Consider the following 9,316-nt stretch of genomic DNA (forward strand, 5'->3'; position numbering starts at 1 on the left):
ATTCTTCACCTTTCATAATACTTTCCTTTTTTAAATTTTTTAATTGACAAATAAAATTATGTGTATTTATGGCATACAGCATGTATACATAATGAAATGGCGAAATCAAGCTAACATGCATTATCTCATACGATAATATTCTGTGGTGAGAACACTTAAAATCTATACTTTCTTGTCATTTTTCAGGTATAGGATACATTGTTATTAGCTGTAGTTGCCATGTCCTACAATGAATGTGTTGAATTTCTTTCTTCTCATTGAATTTTTAACCTTTATCCTTTGACTAACTTCACTCCAATTACCAACCTCTTACCTAAAGACCATGAGAGCCACAATTCTATCCTCTCCTTCTATGAATTCCCCTTTTTCAGACTCCGCATATTACTGATCATGTAGTATGTATCTTTTTGTGTGTATTAATAAGTAAATGGTGGTAGATATTCCCTACGGAATACTACTCAGTGTTCTTTTTAAATGAACAGCATCGCCAAACATGTAACTGAGACAGAAACATGGAGTCAAATCCTTACTTTTGTTGTTGCTATTGTTATTATTTTAATTTTTTTTCATTTTGTACATTTATTCACTATACATCACTTTGCTTGTAAGTTGAATTTATGCAATGTGAATATACTTCACATAAGTCCAGTTGAGGATACAAGACACATTATCCTCTACAGATAACAACCCACTCTGTGTCCCATTTCCTTCCTTACACTCCCCTGCCTCCCATCCTCCTCTCTATTTCTCCAGATTCTATAACCATTTTCAATGCGTCTATGTCCTCCAATCTCTGTCTCCACCATAGAGGGCGGACTTTTTATCTTCTTTATATTTGTCAGATTCATCTACCCTGCAATTCTACCGTGTCTCCCTTGTTCTAGGCCATCTTGGCACAACCTGGATTCCTGTAACAGCGTCCTCCCCAAGTTTGCCTCTCTGCTTGTTCTCTCTACTGTCAAACTGTGAGACACTCCTTTACTTCCCGCACCTGTGACTGTCGAGGCTATCGCCATTCCAGATGAGGGCATGACGACCAAAAGAGGTAATGAGTGCTGCATTAGAGACTGTCTGAGAATCCCCTTCTCTCTGTAACACCCCCAACCTCTCGACTCCACCCCTGCCATCAGATAGCCATGTTGTGGTCTTCCTGTGAAGAGGAAGGACCAGTAACATAAGGCAATGAGAATGGGAACCAGACCCATGGATGAGTGTGAGTTACAGAAAATTCTTGCTCACTTATGCTGCCTTACTCGAGCCCCAGATAGGAGTGACTGGAGAAAGTACTCAACATGCTGAATCCAAACGCCCTGGAAGCCAGATCAAAGAGGAGCACACAGAGCCCCATGAAGATCAGAGGAGAGTGGCAGTGCTGGCTTCTGAAAGACGATTTCAAAGCAGAGAACTCTGATTGGCCTGAGCCCAATTCTATCAGATCCGATCAGTCTCTGGCAGCTTTTCGTGAAGACGCCTTCCATGTGTCAGAGACATTGCTCTACAATGAGGATTCAAATGTGAGTATGCTATCTCACATCGGAATGTGTTACTATCAATACTTAATATTAGGTTGTCAGGAAAGTCACGACATATTTTCCTGTATCTTTTAATGAAAAAAATGTGTCACAACTTTCCCGACAACCCAAAAGTTAAGCACAAATAACACACAAAAAAGGAGGCTACTTATTAAGAGTACTACATGTATAATTGGGACAAAAAGTGACAAACACTCATGTGGTTATTTTTCAAGTGATGTAAGGAATAGCATTTGTATCCCAAATTATCTGCTGGTTGAAAGTGAATATGGATTTTCACACCCACTTTACTTTTCTGCAGTAAATCACCATTTTCCCTATAGCTTAAAACAAAATGTGAAAGAAAAAATTGTAACAATAGAGTATGAAACATAAAACCCATTTTAATATTTTAATATTAAAAGTTCCTGAGAACTTCTAATGCTTAGCTAATATCTTGTCTAATTGTATTTATGTTAGATGACTGAAAAAAAGAGCTCAAAGGTGATTTGTCAGCTTTGTATTTTTCTTGTCACTTGATTGTACTTAAAATAATAGTATTACATTACCATCAGCCTCGAGTTCCTTTGCAGGAAACTTTTATGACCCTTGCCTATTTGGTGAGGATTAGTTTATTTGGAAGGAGAGCATATCACCCATAAATCTATGGACCTGGGTATAGATAAACTGCAAAACATTGCAACATACAGTATGTGAGCAAGAGTGAGGCTTCTGCCTTGCCTCCTTCATTATAGAACTTGCTCCCTTTTCAAAAGTCTTCAGAAACATAAAGCGTAACCCTATTGAGATCATCAATGTTGTATTGGAGTAAACATTTACAACATTTCAATTGCTCCTACTTTATAGATAGAAATACATAAATAAAAGCTGTCATATTTTCTTTCAGGTTTTCAGTGGCTCATACTGTGAAACTCTCAGGGTCCACAACAGGTCAGCCCATGTTGGAGACTGCTGTGGTACAAGTTAGCCAGGTATTAGGCAAAGTCCTGGGACTGGGGAGAACACAGTGTCTTTGAAGGAGCCCTACACTGTAAGCTTTGGAAGCAGAAATCCTGGCCTTCACTTTGGTTGTGTCCATGAGCAGGACAATTTCATTGTCAGTATGTCTATTTTTTGCTGATAAAGTGGGGATGATATTGTCATTTGACAGTGTTATGCTTCAATTTGTTCAAATCATGTAGTAAAATTAAGAAACTAACCCATGTTATTTCTCCCCTACTTTACATGTAAATTTTTCTACGCTAGATAAAATTCTTCACCCTAGCCTTAGGGAGAAATTGGATTGTTGCACTAAGTTTAAAAAAATCAAGACATAATCAATGTTTGGTTTGGCTTCTTTTTTTTTTTTTTTATTCCCCAAGTAGGCTTTTTAGAATCATTTCTGTTTTAGGGAAGAAGCTTTTTATAGCCAAAATAATAAATTTGAAAAGAGTCTACAGAAAAATCTACATCATTCCATTCACGCCTCCTTGAAAAAACAGAAATGAGTTGCTTGAACTGATGGGGGAAGAATAAGAGTTGGTGAAAGAGGTGAGACTCTGGGGAAGTTAAAGATGAGAGTAGAGGGAACTGAATCTGAGAAGACCAAGTGGAGAGGAGCGGGTCAGCCTACAGAGACTCATAAATATTTTGGGAGCCACATGAGAGCCAAGCCAACTCCAAGAAACACAAATGTTTTCTCAGACAGAGGCCATACTTAGTTGTTCATCTCCTCACTAACGCGTGTGAGCCTCCAGTCAAGAACCTACATGAGACTTTGCCGAGTACTATGCAGACTGCCTTAGATGTTTCCATGTTCCATATTTGAATACTCAAAATATTCTAAGATTCCCTGAAGACAATAAGGAGGTACCGAACATACAAAAGAATGGGAGTGTCATAGAAGGGAACACCCAAGTAGCACCAAGTTAGCACTTACATAAACTGGAAAATAGGAAACTCCATCCTACCACAGTAAGAATCATTATCACAGGGACCGACAGATGGTGTAATGGTTTTGTTGTTGGACTCCCATGTAGTTGACAACAGTTTGAGTCCAAGACCCAGTGTTTTAAAACTCACACCAGGTGCATGGGCGTGCATGCCCAAAATCCCAAGAGCAGAATGGAGAAGGGATTGCAGGATGGACATCCTCCCAGCGGCGTGGTGATTTCTCACTTTCTGTTTATCTGTCTTTCTGGTGAGTACACATGCCCTAGAGGAAAAATCCCTCTCTAAAAAAAAACAAGATGTTACTCATAGATCTGCCCAACCATCCAACGCAAAGCAATAAGAAGCAAAATATGAGAACAGTAGAGTCTGTTTTGAGAAAGCTGCACAATTAAAATTAAACATTACCAAAGTATACCAATAATATAAAGCAATGCTATATAAAATGCATTCACTCAACAAGTATTTATTGAATCTCTACTACATTCTTGGCACCAAGGATAGAAAGTTGAGTAAAACAAATACCATCCCTATAATTCTGGAACTTGGAGTCTAGTAACAGAGATAGATATTAATCAGATACCCAGCAATAAATTGTGAACTTCGATGGGGGCACTCATTTAAAAGGAGTGTTACTTGGTGCTTTGAAAGCACATAATAGAACTTGAGCTGGTCAGCAAAGTTAGATGAGATTTTCCTAAGGAAATGAAAATTTAGTAAATTTAAAGGAAATGAAAATTTAGTAAATTTAAAGGAAATTCTTTCCAGCTGAGGGGACTAACATATACTCAGTACCAAACTGTAAGTCCTATTAAAGTCATTTCAAAGCTACAATCATTCCTTTTCCTTATAAATTTTTCTAAAATGGAAATAAAAGCACAGCTATCCATATAGAGATTATACTGAATTTAAGAAGTTTCTTTCCAAAGTAGCTAGCAGTGCAAAATGTCTAATCCTGAAGCTAACTTAAAGAAAAAAAAAAAATCTTAGTCAAAATATCACCATCGGTGGACCAAAAGTCAAAGATTGTTAGCCTGGAAAAATAGAAGCTAGACTATGAGTATTAGGAAGTCAGTGAGCAACAAGAATAAATAAACCATTGGAAAGAGAAAGTGTTTGACTAATTTCAACCTTTCCAACATGTCTGTGTTTTTCTGAATCCCTAACTATTCATTGTGTTTGAGTACAGCCTTAAAGAATGTTTTCATTAACTTCTACAGACTTACCTTGGCACATAAATGCTAAACTCTGGTTATTTTCTAAGATGAAACAATTTCAGCATCTGCATATGCAGCTGTACCCAGCAAATCACTGAACCCTAAAGCAAACCGAAAAAAATCTATGACCTATGTAAAGCAAAACAGGAATCTTTTTCTAGTGAATCCATGCTTACAAAAACAACTTCTAAAATAAGTGTTACACGTGCAAGAAGGAGCATGGTTCATTTGTGGTATTTATTTGTTCCTTTAAGATATTGTTAATTTCTCTATTTCTGAACTCTGTACATAGTTGGAGACTGCAGGACTTTTATTATGTAATCATTGGTAAATAACAATAAAATGTAATTTCGAAACTATAGTGCCCTCCTGCCTTATACTGCTCTCCAAAGGACCTAAATAAACTTTATCAATGAGCATTTGTTCCCATTGCTATTTGCCAAATGAGGAACTTGAGCTAAAAAAGAAACTTTAATAAAGCCAGATTTAAACTTGCTATGCTTCATTCAATGCAAACATGACATTTAAATTAATAGCATCTATCTTGATCCCTTAGGACATGGAGTATAATTTGAAAAGCTACAGATGGTGTATACTCATTTCTGCCTTTCTTTTTCTGATTCAGACAAAGTGTTATCAGAAATTTAAAATACTGTTCTTGCAGTTGCTGTACTTCATCACCACCATGTTGAATTTAAAAATTAACATGATTTTAATAAGGTCCTTTATATCTTGAAGGAACTATAAATATGTAAATATCAATAGATAACATATTAGCAAATGATAGCTTTAATGGTTTTCTAAACCTGTTGGAATCATGGAAAGGGAAACATATTTAACATGGTTTTCACCTGTGTGAAAAACTATCTCAGCCTTCTGGGATACTTTGTAAGCTATATAAGCAAGATAAATATTGTACACAAGTGATGGCACACCCTATGTTATGCCTAAATCTTTCATTGATTATAAGCCATATAACTTCAGGCAGACAAAAGAAAAATAATCCCTATCATGTTGAATGCCAGTCTGTGGTGTTTATGAGTACCTCCTGCTGTGGTAAATGTGGTAAATGCCTCACACATCTGTCAGGTGTGCAACATTATAGCCACAGGAAAATCTCAATACAGGTTGTATGCCAGGCAAGATGCTTTGTCTTAGACCTTGTCAATCCTGCTGATGGATGAGTTCAGTTTTCTAATGAATAAGGTTCTAAATATGTTTATGCTTTGCCAGATCTCTAGATCACATCATGAGGCACAAAGCTCAGGAAACTGGAAGGAATAAGATCATTTTAAAGGGCAGTACATCTCCTGACTCATACAAATGTGTGGGTTTTAAGCTATCCTGGTGAGCTGGTCTCCTACCCCTTTGTAATCCTTTTTTTATAAGCTTCATTTAACAGACTAATTTCCGTTTACTCAAAACAAATTAATTCCAAACAATTTGCAAAGGCTACCATACTTCTAAAGAACTTTACTTACTGTTAGCTTCACATTTTGCATAGTACAATGCCTATAATCAATGGGTTTGCAGACATATTATTTAGTAAATTATATTTTAAGCTGTGCTAACAGTGACAGAATTAGATGAAATAGTTTTAGTAGGATGGTATGTATGTGTTTCATTTAAGTAACATAGAAGTGATAAATCCAAGCATTTTTTTCATGACCTTTCACAGTCTAGTTTAAAAATTGAATACTTTTTGAATTGGCTTTGGGAAAAGCATTATAGAAAATGTGTCTCCTATTACATATCAACTATTTGCCTTAAAAATTATCTAATCTTCATGCCATAGTCCACATAAAAATATAAATAAAATCCCCAACAACATTGAAAAGAGGTTTTATACTTTGTAAAATTAGCATTGAAAAGTTACTATTTTTAAACTCTGCACAATATCTACTATGACTTCTGTAACTTCTATTCTAAATAAGACAAAAACAGAAGAAGCTACAGTGAAATTAACAAAGATAATAAAAATTATGACAATCAGTCAGAAATTATAGATTAATCGTTGCTCTATTCAAAATGTTGCACTACTGGGACCAGAAGTTAGTGTAATGGCTATGTTGCTGGACTCCCACGTAGTTGACCGCAGTTCGAGTCCCAGACCCAATGGCTTAAACTCACACCAGGCACGTGTGCATGTGTGCCCAAGATCCCGAGAGGAGAATGGAGGAGAAGGGATTGCGGCGTGGCCATCCCCCCTGGGGTGGTTTCTCGCTTTATATCTCTCTGTCTCTCTCTGTCTGGCGAGTGCATGTGCCCTATAGCAAAAACCTCTCCAAAAAAATGTTGCACTACTTAATATTGTATTTGGAATATAATTTCTTTCCAACAACACAACTATCCTATCAGGTAACACTTTGAAAAGTCACAAAACTTTTATATTTAGCTTTTACAATTAAACTAACTGCATTTGAGGTTAATGATATATAAATGCATTCAAAATTAAAATTCTTTTTTTCAGATATATTTTATTTTAATTTCGTCTATACATTCAATCACATATGTCACTTAGCTTGCAAGGTGAATATTCCAACATGTATATATTTCTCATCAATCCAACTGGGAATACTATACACATCATCCTCAACAGACAATAACCCATCTCTCTGTCCCACAAATGCCATGCCCCACCATTTCTCTCCCCAATGTCCCCCCTCAGTCTCTCCTCTTTCAACCACCCACTTCCCACACTGTATCTGGTATTTATAACCATTCTCTATGTTTCTATGTCCTCTAGTCATTCAGTTTTGGCTATAAAGTACGGACATTCGGTATATATTAAGTGGAGACAAATGGTGTCTCTCCTTCATAGCCTAGCTTGCTTCACTCAGCAGTAAATCTTCCATATTCATCCACTTTCTGTCAAAAGCCAGGGTCTTGTTTTTTTATGGTTGAGTAGTATTCCATAAAGTATATGTGCCACACTTTTTCAATCTATTCATCTGTTCATGGCTATTTGGATTTGTCCCATGTTTTAGCAATTGTGAATAATACTGCAATAAACATCAATTCGCAAGCACTTTTCTGATTAAGAATTCTTCCATCCTTTGAGTGGATACCAAGGAGTGAGACTGCTGGATCATATAGTAGTTCTATTTGTAGAATCTCCAAATTGTTCTCTAGAGTGGCTTAACCAATTTACATTCCCACTAGCAGTGTAGGAGAGTCCCTCTTTCACCACACCTCCACCAGTACTTATCATTTTTTGTTTTTTTTCATCTTAGTCATTCTGTCTGGGATTAGGTGGTATCTAATTGTGGTTTTGATCTGCATCTTCCTCACAATGAAGGATGATGAGCATTTTTTCATATGCCTTTTGGCTATTCATATGTCTTCCTCAGAGAATGGTTTTTTCAACTCATTCTCCCATCTTTTAATAAGGATAATCATCTTTATTAGGGACAGCTGCTTGAGTTCTTTGTGCTTTCTGGTTATCAGTTCTTTATCTGATGCATAGTTTACAAAAATATTTTTCCAATCTGAGGGCCATCGATTCACACTAATTACTGTTTCTTTTGCCTTGCAGAAACTTCTTAATCTGATGTAATCGCACTTGTCTATTTTTGGGATGGCTGACTATGTTTTAAGGGGGTCTTATTTAAGAAGTCTTTGCCTATTTCAGTGTCTCTCACAGTTTCCTTAGTGTTTTCCAGCAGTCGTTTTTCCACTTTTTGTCCATGGTGAGAGGTAGGGGTTCGGATTCATCTTTCTGCAGGTGGATATACAGTTTTTCCAGCACCATTTGCTAAAGAGGTTTTCCTTTTCCCACTGGATTGACTGGTACCCTTTATCAAAAATCAGTTGGCTATATGTTTGGGAGTTTATTTCTGGAGTCTCTATTCTGTTCCATTGGTCCACCTGTCTATTTCTGTGCTAGTACCATGCTGTTTTGATTATCACAGCTTTGTAGTATATTTTCAGTTCAGGGAGTGTGATGCCACCCACACCTCTCTTCATGTGCAGGATTGCTTTGGCAATATAAGGTATTTTATGATTCCAGCCAAACGGTATGATTGTCTTTTTCTAGATCTGTGAAGAATGTCTCTGGCACTTTAATAGGAATTGTGTTAAATATGTATACTAATTTGGGTAAAATTGACATTTTGATTATATTAATTCTTCCAATCCAGGAACATGGAATGTCCTTCCACTTTCTTGTGTCATTTTCAATTTCTTTTTTTTAGCTTCTCATATTTTTCTTGTGAAGGTCTTTAACTTTTTGGCAAGATTTATTCCTAGGATTCTTATACTTTTTGTGACTATGGTAAATGAAATTACTTTTTTCAGTTCTATCTCAGTTGCCTGCTGTTCATATATAGAAATGCTATATATATATATCTGTATGTTGATTTTGTATCCTGCAACATCACTGTATTCATTTATTATTTCAAGGAATTTTTCATGGATACCATTGGGTCTTCTATGTATACAATCATGTCATTTGCAAATAGAGATACTTTCACCTCTTCTTTTTCTATTCGAATGCCTTTTTTCCAAAATTAAAATTCTATCAGTACTGGGACTGACAGATTGTGTAATGGTTATATCACTGGACTTCCACATGACCAACAATGGCTTGAGTCCTGGACCCAGTGGCTTTGAAAACACACCCGGCGCATGTTGTTTCAC

The 9,316-nt window shown here is 36.4% G+C and overlaps 1 pseudogene; it reads left to right on the forward strand.

The window, feature by feature from the left end:
- Positions 1 to 1,292: 1,292 nt before the first annotated feature.
- The window catches only part of LOC102491666 (SIN3-HDAC complex-associated factor pseudogene), a 21,897-nt pseudogene continuing 13,873 nt past the window's right edge, over positions 1,293 to 9,316 (forward strand).

The sequence above is a fragment of the Tupaia chinensis genome, unplaced genomic scaffold (genome assembly GCF_000334495.1).
Source record: "Tupaia chinensis unplaced genomic scaffold, TupChi_1.0 Scaffold000690_1, whole genome shotgun sequence".
In the NCBI taxonomy this organism is placed as follows: domain Eukaryota; kingdom Metazoa; phylum Chordata; class Mammalia; order Scandentia; family Tupaiidae; genus Tupaia; species Tupaia belangeri.